Source organism: Podarcis filfolensis (genome assembly GCF_964270895.1).
Source record: "Podarcis filfolensis genome assembly, chromosome: 1".
NCBI classification, from domain to species: Eukaryota; Metazoa; Chordata; class Lepidosauria; order Squamata; family Lacertidae; genus Podarcis; species Podarcis filfolensis.
The window spans coordinates 101,208,992-101,224,062 of NC_139604.1; the positions used below are offsets into that span (position 1 = coordinate 101,208,992).

The 15,071-nt window shown below is 45.3% G+C and overlaps 1 protein-coding gene across 6 annotated transcripts in view; it reads left to right on the top strand.

The window, feature by feature from the left end:
• The window catches only part of ARHGAP5 (Rho GTPase activating protein 5), an 84,801-nt gene that overhangs the window by 31,475 nt on the left and 38,255 nt on the right, over nucleotides 1-15,071 (top strand). The window contains exon 1 of one of the 6 annotated variants that reach the window (XM_083610153.1): nucleotides 13,584-13,810. The exons of 1 other annotated variant lie outside the window; for it this stretch is intronic. The gene's annotated coding sequence lies outside the window, so the exon portion shown is untranslated. Of the gene's footprint in view, nucleotides 1-13,583; nucleotides 14,473-15,071 lie in introns of those variants that run through there. 4 more of the 6 variants (XM_083610154.1, XM_083610158.1, XM_083610155.1 and 1 more) reach the window with 4 other exon arrangements.

A 15,071-nucleotide genomic window follows, 5' to 3' on the forward strand; every position in this document is an offset into this window, starting at 1 on the left:
GAGATAACGCGAGAAGAGTCTCTGAGACAGACAGCTTAGCTTTATTAGTTTTTAGTTTAACTGCCCTACACCATTCCCTGGACTCATTTTAGTTATAATATGAACTATGACATCAAACCCACCAGTTTTTGTGCTTGGTTTTTTTGTTGTTGTTTTTGGAGTGAAGCCAGAAATACTGGAACATTTTGGTGTATTTTCCTCCACTGTAAGCACACACAAAACCCTACTATGATGCCTTTATGACAGAGTTTGACATATTTTCTACAATAAACATTTTTAACAACTCTTGTTTTATTCAGCAGTCTAAGTTAAGTAAAACATCGCTATGATGCAAGATGGTGTGAGCTTTCCGCTTAATATCTAATCAGCACATACTTAAACCAGTTTAATTGTCGTCATGTTGTGAGTTCACCCTTTCTCAACCTGTGGGTCCTCAGATGTTGTTGGACTACAACTCCCATCATCCCTGACCACTGATCCTGGTAGCTAGGGATGGTAGGAGTTGTAGCAACATCTGGAGGGCCAAGTTTGAGAAAGGCTGGGTGACTTAGTTGGCCTCCTCTACAAACATTCCAGCCAAACAAAAGTCAGTGTGCACACCTCTCTATCCGTCTAGCAAGTAAAAGGTATTGTCACAATTCAAGGACGCATGCCGGAATAAAAGCACTTGAGGAGTGCCTGGAACAGGACTGGTGAGTGGTGTGGCCTCCAGACCATTCTGGGGGTTGGATAGAGGCCTGAAGGGCCACACCTGGCCTTTGGGCCTAAGGTTCCCCAGCCCTGCTTAAATGGCTTTATGTATCAGTGTGGAGAAGCGTGACACCAATACCCATTCCCATTCCTACAGAACAAGGATGTGTATGAAATAGTCCATAACAGTGTCCCCCCAAGTAAGCAATAGAATGGAAGTTCTGAAGGGGAGCTCTAGCAAATTTCTAAGATGTTTATAGAATCCCCAGTCCCAATGTGTGTGTGTCTGGTTTTATTTTTTTGTGGGGTTAGGGAGGTTCACCCATCTAGCTTGTGTGTGAGAGTGTGACAGAGTGAGTTGAGACTAAAGTATATTGCAGTCCTATTACGAAAACAGAAATAAACACCAACAATTGATTCCCCTCCACCCAAAATAGGGTTGCCAGGTCAGGAGTGGCCTAGGCCCTGAGATTTCAGGGCCCAAACCTGAGACTTAGGGGCAGCTTCTGGTGATGTCTTGGGGTGGTGAAGTCACAGGGGGTAGGCCCCGGTGGTGCCATTAAGCATGGCACATTAAGCATTAATCAGTCAGTGAGAGCATGTCATTCAGATAAAAAGCACAAAGTCTAACACATGAGTCAGGCATGCAGGCATAGTCAGAACCCTCTCTTCCTCTTTAGCCTGGCCCAGTTCTTTGTCTTTCTCTGCACTCCCTCCTACCACTGAGCCCTGGAGAAGGAGGCTAATTGCAGGAGAGGAAGAGGGCAGACACCCCAGAGAGTCCATGCAATAATTTGCAGCTGCCTTCTGATGAACTGAAGATTGTAAGCTACACACACAGTCTTCTTAAAAAAACTTTTTATAAAAAAACTTTTTTTAAAGGTGTTTTTGTCTATCGAGAGATTCAAGCCCTCCTTCTGCTACCTTGGCAGCATGGCAATGGTTGTTGTTGTTTAGTTGTTTAGTCGTGTCCGACTCCTCGTGACCCCATGGACCAGAGCACGCCAGGCACCCCTGTCCTCCACTGCCTCCCGCAGTTTGGTCAAACTCATGCTGGTAGCTTCGAGAACACTGTCCAACCATCTCGTCCTCTGTCGTCCCCTTCTCCTTGTGCCCTCAATCTAACATGAAGTCGACCCTGAGGGTTCTGGCAACTCTACCCCAACACCTTGTTGAACTGCACTGGTCTGGGCAGGAAGTGGAAGGGCAGACAAACCTCTTTTTTATGTTGCACAGTTGCCTCTCCCCCTCCCCTTGAGCCTTGCCCCAAGAATGTCCTACTTTGGGGGCCCACTGCTAACTGCCACCAACAGGAACACTTCCAGCTATAGATCTGCTGTATGCTCGTAGAGCTTTCTGTGGGTCCAGCAGGGCCTTCTGCAGCAGACATGACCCTCTCAGTGGTGGAACTCCTTCCTAGTGGAGGAACACTTGTACTCAGTTCTAATCTCCTCCATCCAGTTAATCTGGGGTTTAGGACTATTCGGCCCATTTGAAAAATAAATTATTACTGTGCAGCAAGAGTGCTTTTGTAACAAAAAAAAGGCAAGGAAAAAAAGCAAAGAAGTTCCTCTTTAAAACAACATGAAAATAAAATGACATCATGAGTTCCAGAGAAGGATATGCATGATTCATTTATATCTTGGAATGCATTTACTAATAAATCACTCCAAGGTTGTTCTAATTTGCACTTCCCGCTGTGCTGAAACATTGCTAAATATTTTTCTTAAAAGAAAATAAAGGTTCCTTGTTGTTCTGACTTTGCGGAACCTCTCTTACTGTATAATGTATTTCATTTCTGAACTAATCATCTTTCCCTTCCAGCACAATAGGAAGCAAAGGAATGAAGCAGAAAAGGTGATGATAGCTTTGGTAAGGAATGTGTGAAGCACAGTTGTACATCGTTTGGATGCAGATGTAGCTTATAAAAATCTGTTATGCTTCCCTGACTCTAAACTGCGCTGAAGCAGTCAATATTTAAGAGCAAAATTGTGCTTTTTACCAATTGATGGATTGCGTCATAAATAGAACTAATCACTAAAATAAAAGTGGGAAATTTATCCACATTGGGAATTTTAATGTAAATTATTACCAAAAGAATAATTTGCTTCAAAATAATTTTGACAAAGGAAGAAACTTAACTGGACTTTGCATCTTGATGTAAAGCTAAAGTCTCTATGCAGTGGTTTAAATTCGTACATTTAAACATCACAGAAAGTTTCCAGCCACATCATTTTTGGATGTCACTGGCCATGTACAGTAACAGAGCGCAACAGTGGTGGCATTGGGAAGAAGCTGGGAAAGTTCTCTTTGTACAGCAGAATTCTATGATTGCTTGGGAAAATTGAATCTGGCTAAATGGAGCGGGATTTAACTCCAGGCAAATACACATAGGATCGCAGCATGTATTCCAACACATTCTGATCAATTACCAGGCAAGTCTGAAAACGTTACGTCCCTTGAAACCCAGGACGTGAAGTTCATGTCATTACATCAGCCTACACTTCAGCAATTTCTGGGACGGAGTCTGGGCTGTGGAAACTCCCTTCCCACACTTGAAGCAGCCTCAAATTGGGGAAGAAAGACTTGCTGTGGCAGAAAGTCTGAAAAGTGAAAATGGAACAAGCTATACATGCGTGGGACTGTTCCCTTGCTTTATAGAAGTGCTGATTGGGGAAAGAATATCTGATTTAATCTAGGCATTTCATCAAAGACAAAACCAATGTTTTGCACATTTTACCTTTTTTTTTCGTTTTCCAGGGAACTGAGAGGCCGGGGGGAGGGAGAGAGAGTTACTCATTCCATGACCTATCAGGGAGAAACAGAAAGAATGCTGAACATCTGGCCAGCTCCAGCACTTCTCCACTTAAAAAGAATAGTGATGCCTGCATGCTGGGCAGCATGCTTTTGGTCTTATGGCCAGGCATTTTCTAAGGCCTCCAAGCTTCTTAAATAAAGATATGATGTAATGGTGCCTAAAACGCTTAATAACTCAATCCTAAACACATTTAGTTGGAAAGCAGTCCCGCTGAGTGCAGTGGAGCCGCCTTCCAAATTATTGTGGTCTGGCAGCCTAGCAGACAGAGAGAACCTGTCCTCAGGTTATGCTCACGTGCGAGACAGGACCACTTCCACAACTCCATGCATCACTGAAGCACAACACTCTGCTGAAGAGGAAGAAATGATCAGCATAGCAATACTGTTGAGCTGCCAAGACTCCACCAGCTCAAGGGGCAAATCAGCCAGACTTGGGTTGTGGCAAGGAAGGAGCATAGTTAAAAGTCTCTGTGCACACAGGGCTGGTTCTGCCTCTAATGACAGCATGTTCATCCTGCAAAGGATAGAACATTGTTTTAACATTTCCATCCAAATGGACGGCTTGAGTCCCAAGTTGCCCTTTTGTGAACGTGTTATGTACCGAGTTGAATAGGATCCAAAATGCAGGAGTCTGATTGTCCCTAGAACAATAGGATCCAAAATGCAGCAGTCTGATTGGTCCTAGAACAATAGGATTCAGAATGCAGAAGTCTGATTGGTTCTAGAACAATGCAGCAGTATGATTGGTTCGCAGGAGCCACCCAATCCAGCTCCAGGTGGAAGTGAATCCATAACCTGATTGGCCTACAGGAGAATCCAGGAATCGGCCAATCACATGCAGCCCATTGTGTAAATAATGTATATAAAGCAGATATTGTGGGGGAACTTTCATTCCTCCTCACCACTATGAGCTGAATAAAGAGCATGAAATCCACTCTCAACCCCGAGTATATTTCAGAACAGAAGAAGTTCTTCTGTTCAAGGAATGGGCATAAAAGGAATGGTATAAGAAGTTGACGATACAAACCCTTTGAATTTTGGACCTCTTTTATGTGAAAGTGGTGCTATTCCACTGAGCTATGATTCCACATTACTTCCCTTGGAGCTGGGCTATATGTCTGAAGTCCTTCCACAAAGGACTTCCACAAAGGAACAGGGAGGGAGAGAAGTGAGTGTGTGGGATAGGGACTTGGTCCCTGGGAGACTATAATATAATACAGAGATTCTGCCTCTGGATTCTCAATGCAGGCCTCAGATCTGTAGCAGTTTGTGCAGGTAGGAAGGTGTTTTGGTCTCCTTTCTGGCAGCATGGTTGTGCATTGTGTCAGTGTGTATTTTTGGTTAGATGATAGCAGGAGGTTCCTCGGCTGTTGTTGTGCATTGAGGCCAGTGCTTTCTGTGTGTGGCAATTACATGTATTGTTGGTGTGCAATGCTGTGATTAATTGGTGGTACCAGGTTTGCCAGATGCTACATTAGCTTTGGTTTCAATAGCTTTTGTTGTACCATTAACTTTGCTACTGATTGGGCAGAAGATCATAACTAGGATTGTGATGCTGCTGTGATATGATAGGGAAACTAACGTGACGTTTAGCCTTCGCCTTAGCTCCAAAATGTGAAATTGCAAAATTTAACCTTGAAAAATCATTCCAGTTATGGTCAAATTGATTTAATTTCAATTGAAAAGAGATAAGTGAAAATGGTATGTTTGCTAATTCAGGGAATTTTGATGTTGTTTAAACATGCAGTCTACTGAGAGATCCTGCTCAGTTCACTGGTGCAGATTCCACAAAGTCCTGTTGCAAGTGGAGCACCTCAATATCAGCGAAGAAAATCCTCATGTTGTTTTCCTCAGTGCTCCAAAACAAACCGCTCACATAAAAGGTGCAACCCTTAACCTATTGAATAGCTGATTGTGTAACTTTTTATTATTAAAAAAAAAAAAACCAACACCACAGGAAAATACTCAAATCAAACTTATATTAACATATTTTTGTGTGTGTGTGTGTGTGTGTGTGTGTGTGTGTGTGTGTGTGTATTCTTTTTATGCCTGGCAAACTTCCAGCTGCCAACAAATTCTCATAAATTCTAAAGATCCCCCTTCAAGTTTATGCAGATTTTTAATCCACAAAGTGTGTGTCAAATTGAGGAATTTTTGTCAGCACGGGCGCTTAGATACACTTGTTGCTGCTTCATATTGTTTGCAATCATCTTCACTAGTGTCAAAATATTTTTCACCACTTCTGCCAAGACGTTTCGCACCTTTCCCTTTTAGAAAGAGAAATCTATTGTAGCCTTAAAATAACCAGGAATCTGCTCTCTCTCTCTCCTCCCATTTTCCATACTCTCAAATATCCCTGAGGCATCTGGCGCTGAAGTGTTCTGGCACCGTCCAATTATTTTACAAAAAGCCATCATAGAAATAATCTCCTCCCCAACCTCTCCCCTCGGTGCTGCCCCAAGCAGATCAATGCATTTCAAAGCAGAATGGCTTGAGAGCAGTGAGGGAAGGAGGAGCATGAATGGTAACAGGCGCAGCAGCAGTCAGCCTCCTCCTTCATGCTCTGTCTCCGAGACTTTTTGCTGGCATCTGCCTCTCACAAGCCCCTTTTGTGTTCGTGTGATAAATCTAATCTCCCCTCTAGCAGCTCCCATAGTGTCTCATTGATTGATTCAATAACAAATGGAAGGTTTATTTACAAAGCTTTCTGCCTCTGAGACTATTCTCTCTATAAAAATTATAGTACACCTAGCATATTTATGAGTTTGCATCCAAATGATTGCAGGTCTCCGCAAGAGGCCTTTGCAAGGTTTAGGTAAAGATGCATGACTCTGCTGATATATGAGTGATCTAATGTTGGGTGAGCAAATGTCTTACATGCATACAACTTTACTGTGCTCAAGGATCCTCCTGTTCCCAGATTACAAGGTTGTTGCTCCTTATGCTAACATGACTGCAAGGTCTCCAGTTTAATTGATTGATAAATTAATGCATCGTCACTGCCACACCCGTGTCTGGCTTGCACGTCTATTCCTTTTCAGGGTAATGAGGCTACATGAAATGAAAAGTCCTTCCCACAGGTGTGCCTCTGTTTTCCTATTCTTAGCCCTCACACAGCAAATTGGCATTGCTAAGACTGAATGCAATTCTCTCCTCAACCCAATGCCTCTGCTGCTGTTAAAATGCTATCTGTACATGGCTGCAGGCATGTATTGGATAGTGCCCATGCTATCACTGACAAGAGACACAACATGCACTTGCCATGCCTGTGCATCTCTGGTATACAAGTTTTAAGATTTGATTTTCAAACTGGTTTTCTTCTTCATATAGTTCTTTGAAAGAAAGCTGCTATTGCAAGCTAGGCTACCACTACCGCCTCCCGCAGCAACGCCCCATTTCCATAGGTTTTTTGTTTTTTACTTCTGTTTCTCCCCACATATACCCTCAATAGCAAGGCTATCTCCTTCCCCTCCATCACTTTGAACAGTTTTAACACAATTGCTGTAAGATCAAAGCTACAGCTAAGGTAGTGTTTTGGGAAAAGGGATTGTCTGTACAAGCCCTGCTTAGGGGGCGGGAGGGCATTACACAATCATAAAGGGCCATTCTAGTTCCTGCAAAATTTACAAAATCTGAATGACAAATGTGTAATAACTTCTCCAATTTAATTCTTTCGTGTATTGGCTGGATATGTCATAACATTTGGCAGCCTGCCCACAGGAAGTTGTTTTACGTTCCCAAGGGCTTAGCATGAGGAATGGAGTGCTACTTCTGTGGGGCTGAGTGAGTCCAACTGCGTTCATGCAGAGGCAGCATTTGGAAGCAGATTTCACCAAGTAGTTGGAAAGAATGTTTCGGATGCCCCGTGAACTATTAGCATATGCTTAGATGCAGCTGTATCTGGAGAGTAGGGCTGTAAATCTCCATGTGATCACTCTTATTTCCTCAACACGCACCTTTTCTGGAAAGCCTTTGGATCATTCCCCAGTTCCATATTGTAACTAAGCCAAAGTATGTGTAACTGAGGTAATTCCTCCCCTGCCGACCTATCCATGCCTCTGTTTCTTTCCTTCCTCCATTTGTACGCCTCCTGGGGGAGGGATCTGTTAAGCCTGTTGTTGTTTTTTGTCAAGTGCCATGTGCATAGATATCACTACATAAATAAAGAAAACAATCCTCTGCTCAGTAGATCTGGTGGAAGCTCAATACAGTGGTACCTCTGGTTATGTATGTAATTCGTTCCGGAGGTCCGTTCTTAACCTGAAACTGTTCTTAACCTGAGGTACCACTTTAGCTAATGGGGCCTCCCGCTGCCATCATGCGATTTCTGTTCACATCCTGAAGCAAAGTTCTTAACCTGAGGTACTATTTCTGGGTTAGCGGAGTCTGTAACCTGAAGCGTATGTAACCTGAAGCGTATGTAACCTGAGGTACCACTGTAGCACACAATCAAGGAACTCCCATCAAGAGCTCTGACTGGCAGCAGAATCTAGTCTAGACAGAGTTGTAAAATAATTGAATGGTTCTGTTACTTCATATTCTGGGCTTTGATAGCAGAGACCTCTAATAAGTGGTGAAATGCCAGCATGAGGTCAGTCATACAGTTTTGCTGCAACCATAATCCATACCTCAGAATCAGCAATACAGGTGAACTTTTCTTTATACCATTTAGCATTTTGTCTGAACCTCCATAAAACTGAAGTTGCTTTCTTCAGACACTTTCTATCCCTTCATTTTCTGTGTTGAAGTGTGCCTCCACACCACTGACGCCTAAATAAGGTACAGCCATGGGTTTTATCCGAGCAAATATTGACCCTTCTTCTAGAAAGATTAATGATGGAGAAAGAGTGATCATCATTCTGTTATCACAGTTGCCAAAATCATTGTGAAGCAGTACATTGGAAAAGTAAATCATTCAGTGATTAAATGATGGCAGTGATCTTCTCTTGTAAATCACTGTTATGAAGCAAGATGTATATTGCATATTTTCCTGTGCTATAAATGGTGAAAGGTGTTCTCTTGACCTATGCCCTCAACAGTGTTAGGTCAAAATATGAGAAAAATAACTTTATTCAAAAAATTCAGCACCTTACAGTCTGATCTGGAGCTCTGCTGAGTCAGATCAAAGGCCTATCTAGTCCAGTATTCTATTCTTGCAGTGACCAACCAGAAACTGCCAAGCAGGACCTGAATGTAACCACGCTCCCCTTTTATGATAGCCAGCTACTGCTATTCAGAGACATACTGCCTCTGACAGGCGATGGTCACTAATCATGGATAGCCTTATCCTCTACAAATTTGTCTAATTTCCTTTTAAAACCTAGTTGGTGGCAATCATATCTTATGGGAAAAAAATTCAAGCTGTATGAAGTACTGAATCAGCCAACATTCAGCTTTATTGGTAGCCTTTTCCTAGTACTATGAGTGAGGTCCCTATGTACTTGTACACCTGTATCTTGTACACCTGTATCATCTTACTTTTCCCTCTAAACTAAATGCCACAACCTTTCCTTATAATTGAATTGTTCCTGTCTCATGATCATTTAGCTTGCCCTTTTCTGAACCTTTTCTGACTCTACAATATTTTTTGAGGTGAGGAGACCAGAACTGCATACAGTATTCCAAGTGGAGCTGTAGCATAGATAACGGTGTTATGATATAGGTACAGTCATACCTCGGGATAAATACGCTTCAGGTTGAGCGTTTTCGGGTTGTGCTCCGTGGCGACCCAGAAGTAACGGAGCGTGTTACTTCCCGGTTTCGCTGCTCGCGCATGCGCAAACGGTCAAAACGACACCACGTGCATGTGCGGAAGCGGCAAAACACGCCCCCCCGCGCGCAGACGCGCTGTCTCATCTTACGTTCTGTTCAGGATGTGAACGGGGCTCCGGAACGGATCCCGTTCGCATCCCGAGGTACCACTGTAGTTTTATGGGGATGCGGGTGGTGCTGTGGTCTAAACCACTGAGGTTTGAATCCACACAACAGGGTGATCTCCCATTGCTCTGTCCCAGCTTCTGCCAACCTGGCAGTTCGAAAGCACACCAGTGCGAGTAGATAAATAGGTACTGCTGTGGCAGGAAGGTAAACGGTGTTTTGTGTGCTCTAGCACTTTTCACAGTGTCCCATTGTGCCAGAAGTGACTGAGTCATGCTGGCCACACGACGTGGAAAGTTGTCTGTGGACAAGCGCCAGGTCCCTTGGCCTGAGAAGCGAGGTGAGCACTACACACCAGTCACCTTTGACTGGACTTAACCATCCGGGGTCTTTTATCTTTACCTTACTATAGGCAGTTTTATTTTCAATCCCTTTCCTAATGATCCCTAGCACGACGTTATACATTTTCAAAGCTGCCACACACTGGCTTGGCATCTTCATTTAGCTATCCTCTATGACCCCACAGTCTTTTTCCTGGTCAGCCTTCACATCCAAGTAGTGTATGTTAATTTTTTTTATTTTATTTTTTGCCCCAGTGTGCACGCTTTACACTTGCTTACATTGAATTGTATTTACCACTTTACTAAGAGAACTTTATGGGGTTCTTTACTTTATTTACCACTTTACTAAGAGAACTTTATGGAGTTCTTCACCAGCAAGCTTGGCTACATCACTAGTCATCTCTAGCTCTAGATTGTGAATAAGCAAGCTAAAAAGCATGGATCCCAATACTATTAATTTGGGAAGTCCATCTAAAATATGTGCTACTAAGATTATTCTTGGACCTTTGCATCTTTCAACCTATCTAGTCAAGATCCTATAATACGCTCTCATATGGTCAGTGTTGGCCATTCAAATTGTATTCTCTCCTTGGTGTTCAGGGGCCTTTCTCCATAGATTGGAAGAGCAGTGAAGGAACTGGGGGCCCACCGTAATAATGCTGGGAGAATGCCAAGGTGACATTGTAGATCAATCCCATCAATATTGCATTGATTTCCCTACACACTGCAGAGAAGAGTATCATTGCACATAACACTTTGATGTTGTGGGGTGGTGTCTGCATGGCTGTGGATTGTGATCACTGTTTTCTCTGTGGAGATATTCCCTGAAGTTAGCTCCATGTGTCTGGAGTTGCCACTTGGATTTTTGGCAAATATCCTTTCATGGGAGCAATGCTACCAGTATTCTATAGCTCCATCCTCTCCCTTCCAGCCTTCCTGTCTCGTACACGGCAACTAAGGCCTTGCCCATTGCACTTGAGTAGCTTGTACCCAGCTAGTTATACTTCCACACCTCCATCATGTGCAATGATGGCACTGACTAGGTAGCACCAATTCCAGAGATAATTATCCTATCCCACTGGTACACCCCTGGATTTAATTGTTTACATGATTTGTATCTCATACCTTCAAGAGCACACTCTTCCTGCAGCAACTTACAATTAAAATGAAAATACAAAGTAAATAAATCAAAAGCAGTAGAACAAACAGGTAAAAGGACACAGCCCATGCAACTGAGGGAAGCACAATAGAATAACATTGGTGTTGCAAATAATGGATAGGGAATTTCAAATTTATTCTGCACTATCTTTGAAGCACAACATTAAATAAACCCATTAATCTAATTTTAATTATGACTGCTGTTGCAAACATTTCACCATGAATTGTCACATCTTTCTCAGAGACAGGGTGGTCCTACCATTAGGCAGAATGAGGCAGCAATTATGCATGTCATGAAATGTCAGCAAATTGTTAATTTGTTATTACTGCATTTTTACTGGTGGTGGGGGCAGTAACATCAGGAAACATCTCCACTTACTTACCTCTGGTATTTTTTTGCCCTAGGTTCCAAAATAATGCGGCTGGGTACTGTCACTTACCCCTCACAGAACTACAATTCCCAGCACCCTTAACACACTTCAGTTCCCAGGATTCTTTGTGGGAGGGAAATGTACTTTCAATGCATGGTATGTATGCAGCTGGTGGAGGGGACAGGGTGCCATGTGCTATTTTGCCTCTGGCAGCAAAGAGAACAACACATACTTCCCATTGATCAGTTTAATTTCAATAATCTAATAGCAATTTAGCAAAAGAAATCTGCAAGTGAAGGTGTTTTCTATTGGTTTCTCTGTTCATACATGGTTGATACATATCAACTCCAATTCCTTGAATCCAGAACTAAGATGTGTATACACAGGATTCTAGTATCCCATGCACTTATTATTATATTGTAGTTCCAATAATGCTGGGTGGTGGAGGGACTTTTTAAAGGATTTCTCTTCCATCTCTCCCTGGGAAACAAGCTGACAACACCAACCATCTAGTTGAAGGAGAACTTTGCATGCTACTCTCTGGCACGCAGGAAGACCTGTTGCTTATAAATGTACATTTAATGTATTTGAACATTCTGTCATGTTAAATATTATCTGCACATGAGAAGTTAGTGTGTCAGGAGAAGGCTAGGCTGAAACACTCTCCATGGAATGCAGTATTTCCACCTAATATTCTATTTCTGATCTTCAGGAGACAGTGTCAGTGCTTATGTAGCCAAAACAACACTATCCCAACACAAGGGGTATTGACAGACTCTGAGGAATGACAAGGTTTGCAGAAGTACAAAAAACATAAGCAGGAAAACCCTAAGGTAGAACCCTTCCCCCCACCCCCGACTGAGCATGCATGCTCAGTGAGCATGAAATGTAGAGTAACTGTGGGGGGTGGGTAGCATGTCAAGAAAATAAAAGAGGAAGAAACACAAATATAAAATGGGAAGAAAGAACTCTCTCATTGTTTGGATAGGTTACTGTGGTTCACAGACAGAAGTTGTTGTTTTTTTTAATAGCCACAAGAAAGGAAGTGAAAGCCATGCACTGAAATCAAGGGAGAAATCCAAGAATTTAATGTGCAAGAAAATTAACAAATAAATTGATATCTGCCTAGGAACCATATACTCTCAGTGGGAGATTAGTGTCCAAGTAGGTGTTACTTGTATTAGACATGGCATTGGACTCCAGAATTAATTGGGAGTTTGTGGGTGGCAAATGCCTACAGTTTACACCAATGTTGTCTCACAACACAGGGGCTTTCCCTGTTGCTCTCCTTACAAGTTAAATCACACATACTGTACAATCTTGGGGCACACAGTTTCAGTTTCAGAACAGAACAGAACTGCTCAAGAATGCACACATCCTGGCCACCTGGTACCACATGGCACACTGCTGACTCTATGCGCATAGTCTAGGGGGGGCAGTGACCCCTCAAATAAAAAAATCATTAAAAATACAAAGCTAACCGAGGTTATTGCCCCCCCAACAAAAGCCCCCCCCCAATCCTGGCTATGCCCATGGCTGACTCCACCTCCTCTTCCTGCCAGGTTAATATGCTGCCACCCCCCCCCAATAAAGGAGGGGAGGTGCCAGAGGGCACTTTGCCCAAAGTCCTCATACACTTGTTGCTAACCTTTCTCGAGCTCAGTTCAGATGGGAAGGTTTAACTAACCTTTCCATTCTGAAACACCTTAAAGACCAACTAAGTTAGTTCTTGGTATGAGCTTTCGTGTGCATGCACACTTCGTCAGGTATCTGACGAAGTGTGCATGCACACGAAAGCTCATACCAAGAACTAACTTAGTTGGTCTTTAAGGTGCTACTGGAAAGAAAAAATTTTGTTTTGTTTTGACTATGGCAGACCAACACGGCTACCTATCTGTAACTTTCCATTCTGGTTACAGTTTATCGGCTAGCCTTGTTTAAGTCACTTCTCTTGTTGCAATTGCTGTCCTGAACCCTTGGGTGGATGGCTAGATTATTAATAATAATAATATAAAAAGGTATTAATTCGGAGCAACTGGAGTTTCAAGTATGGAGTTTTAGTTAATTGCCCACTTGGATTTTTCTCTCTTCAGTCGCGGGCACATTTCGCAGGCGATGTGATCGCCCACTCCGTCCCTTAAAAAGAGCCGAGGATGCCACCACAGGTTTTCCAAGGACTACGGCTACGGGCATAAACCGCGCGCGGGGTGTGTGTGCATGTCCCAAAATGTTCCTTCTTCACTTCCACACACTCCTTTAAAAATCCCAGGGGCTGAGGCGGGGACTATGGACCGCCTCCTTTCTCCCTTCCTCCTCCTCCTGACGGCGCTTTCGGCCAGCAGAGGGGAAAGGGAAGAAGGAAAACTGAGAGACACACACACACAACCCGGCCAGGCTCGCGCCCGAGAGGCTGCTGTGTCGCGCGCATGGCGGCGGCGGCAGCGGCGGCGCGTGGGCAGGGCTTCACCGGAGGAGCCTCGCGACGTCCGCCCCGTGGAAGGAACGGAAACGTCTCTCTACACAAGGTCCTTCTGCCGCGCACGCGCAAAAGCCCGGGTAAGGCCTCGGGGGCGCGCGCGCTGAGCCGCGGCAGCGGGGCGAGAACTGGGAGGAGGGGGGAGGGAGGGAAAGGCAGGGAAAAGCTGCTGAGGTAAAGTTAGAGGTGGGGGCGGGGGAAACAAGGGAGCGAGGGAAGGAGGGGGGGGCGGCGGCGGCGGCGGCGGAGCGTAAGCGCGAGGGAGCGGGCGGGCGAGCGGCTCCGTCGGCGAAGCCAGTGCCGGGGAGGCTCGGCCGCCGCCATTACTAAGCCCAGATCACCGGGGAGGGAGGGAGGGAGGGAGGAGGAGGAAAGAGGAGGAGGAGAGATGGGGCCAGGCCGCCGGGAGTTCTTCTGAGGGAGCTGCGGGTCCGGGAAAGGGACGACGACGACGAGCCGCCGGCGCTGAGCGAGAGTCCCGGGAATGGTGCCGCGGGAGAGCCGGAGACAGGTGAGGAGGAAGAAACCGCTCCTCCTTCCCAACTCCCACCCCCCTCCCCACACACAACTACACCCAGCCCCAGCAGCTGCCGCACCGCCGCCGTCGCCGCCAGCAGCAGCGCTGGGGCTCGGGAGTCGGGGCGGTTGCTGCTGCAGCCGCCGGAGAGGTGGAGGCTGCCGCCAGTTCCGAGGAGGGATGGGGCCGCCGCCAGCAGCAGCAGCAGCAGGAACTGCTGAGTGAGTGAGTGAGAGAACTGGGAAGACCGGAGCTGCCTTTTCTTTTCTCCTTCCTCGCTTCCTTCCTTCCTGCCTCGTCCGAGTCTGCTCCATACCTACACACCCCGCGGAGGAGGAGGGGGAGGGGAATGGTCGGACGCCTCCCCTGCTTGCTTGCTTGCTTTGGTCCCAGACAGGTGATGAAGGCCTGAGCCGGCGGGGAGGGTCGGAGCCTGCTCTACCAGGCTCTGGTGGTGGCGGCGGCTGCCAGCTGGTCACGGCCCCCCCAGCGAGGGAGGAGGAGGAGGAGATGAGACGGCAAGGAAAGGGGCAACCTACCTCCTCCTTTCTTTCTCTGCCTGACCCCCCCCTTCCATTCTTTCTGCTTTTTTAAAAAATAATAATAACCGTAGGTCTTCCGTTCTTGCCTTTCTCTCCAGCACCCCACCCCCCCTTTCTCTTCTTTCTGGTCTCTTTCTCCCCCCCCCCCCATCACGCCATAGCAAACTTTCCTCTCAGGCGCGAGTGGCCTGCTCCTCTTCCCCCTCCAACCCTTCCGAACTCCATAGGGTGGATAGGAGGACTTTTGGAAACGGCGGTAGGAGGCGGGGGCTGTGTGTGTTG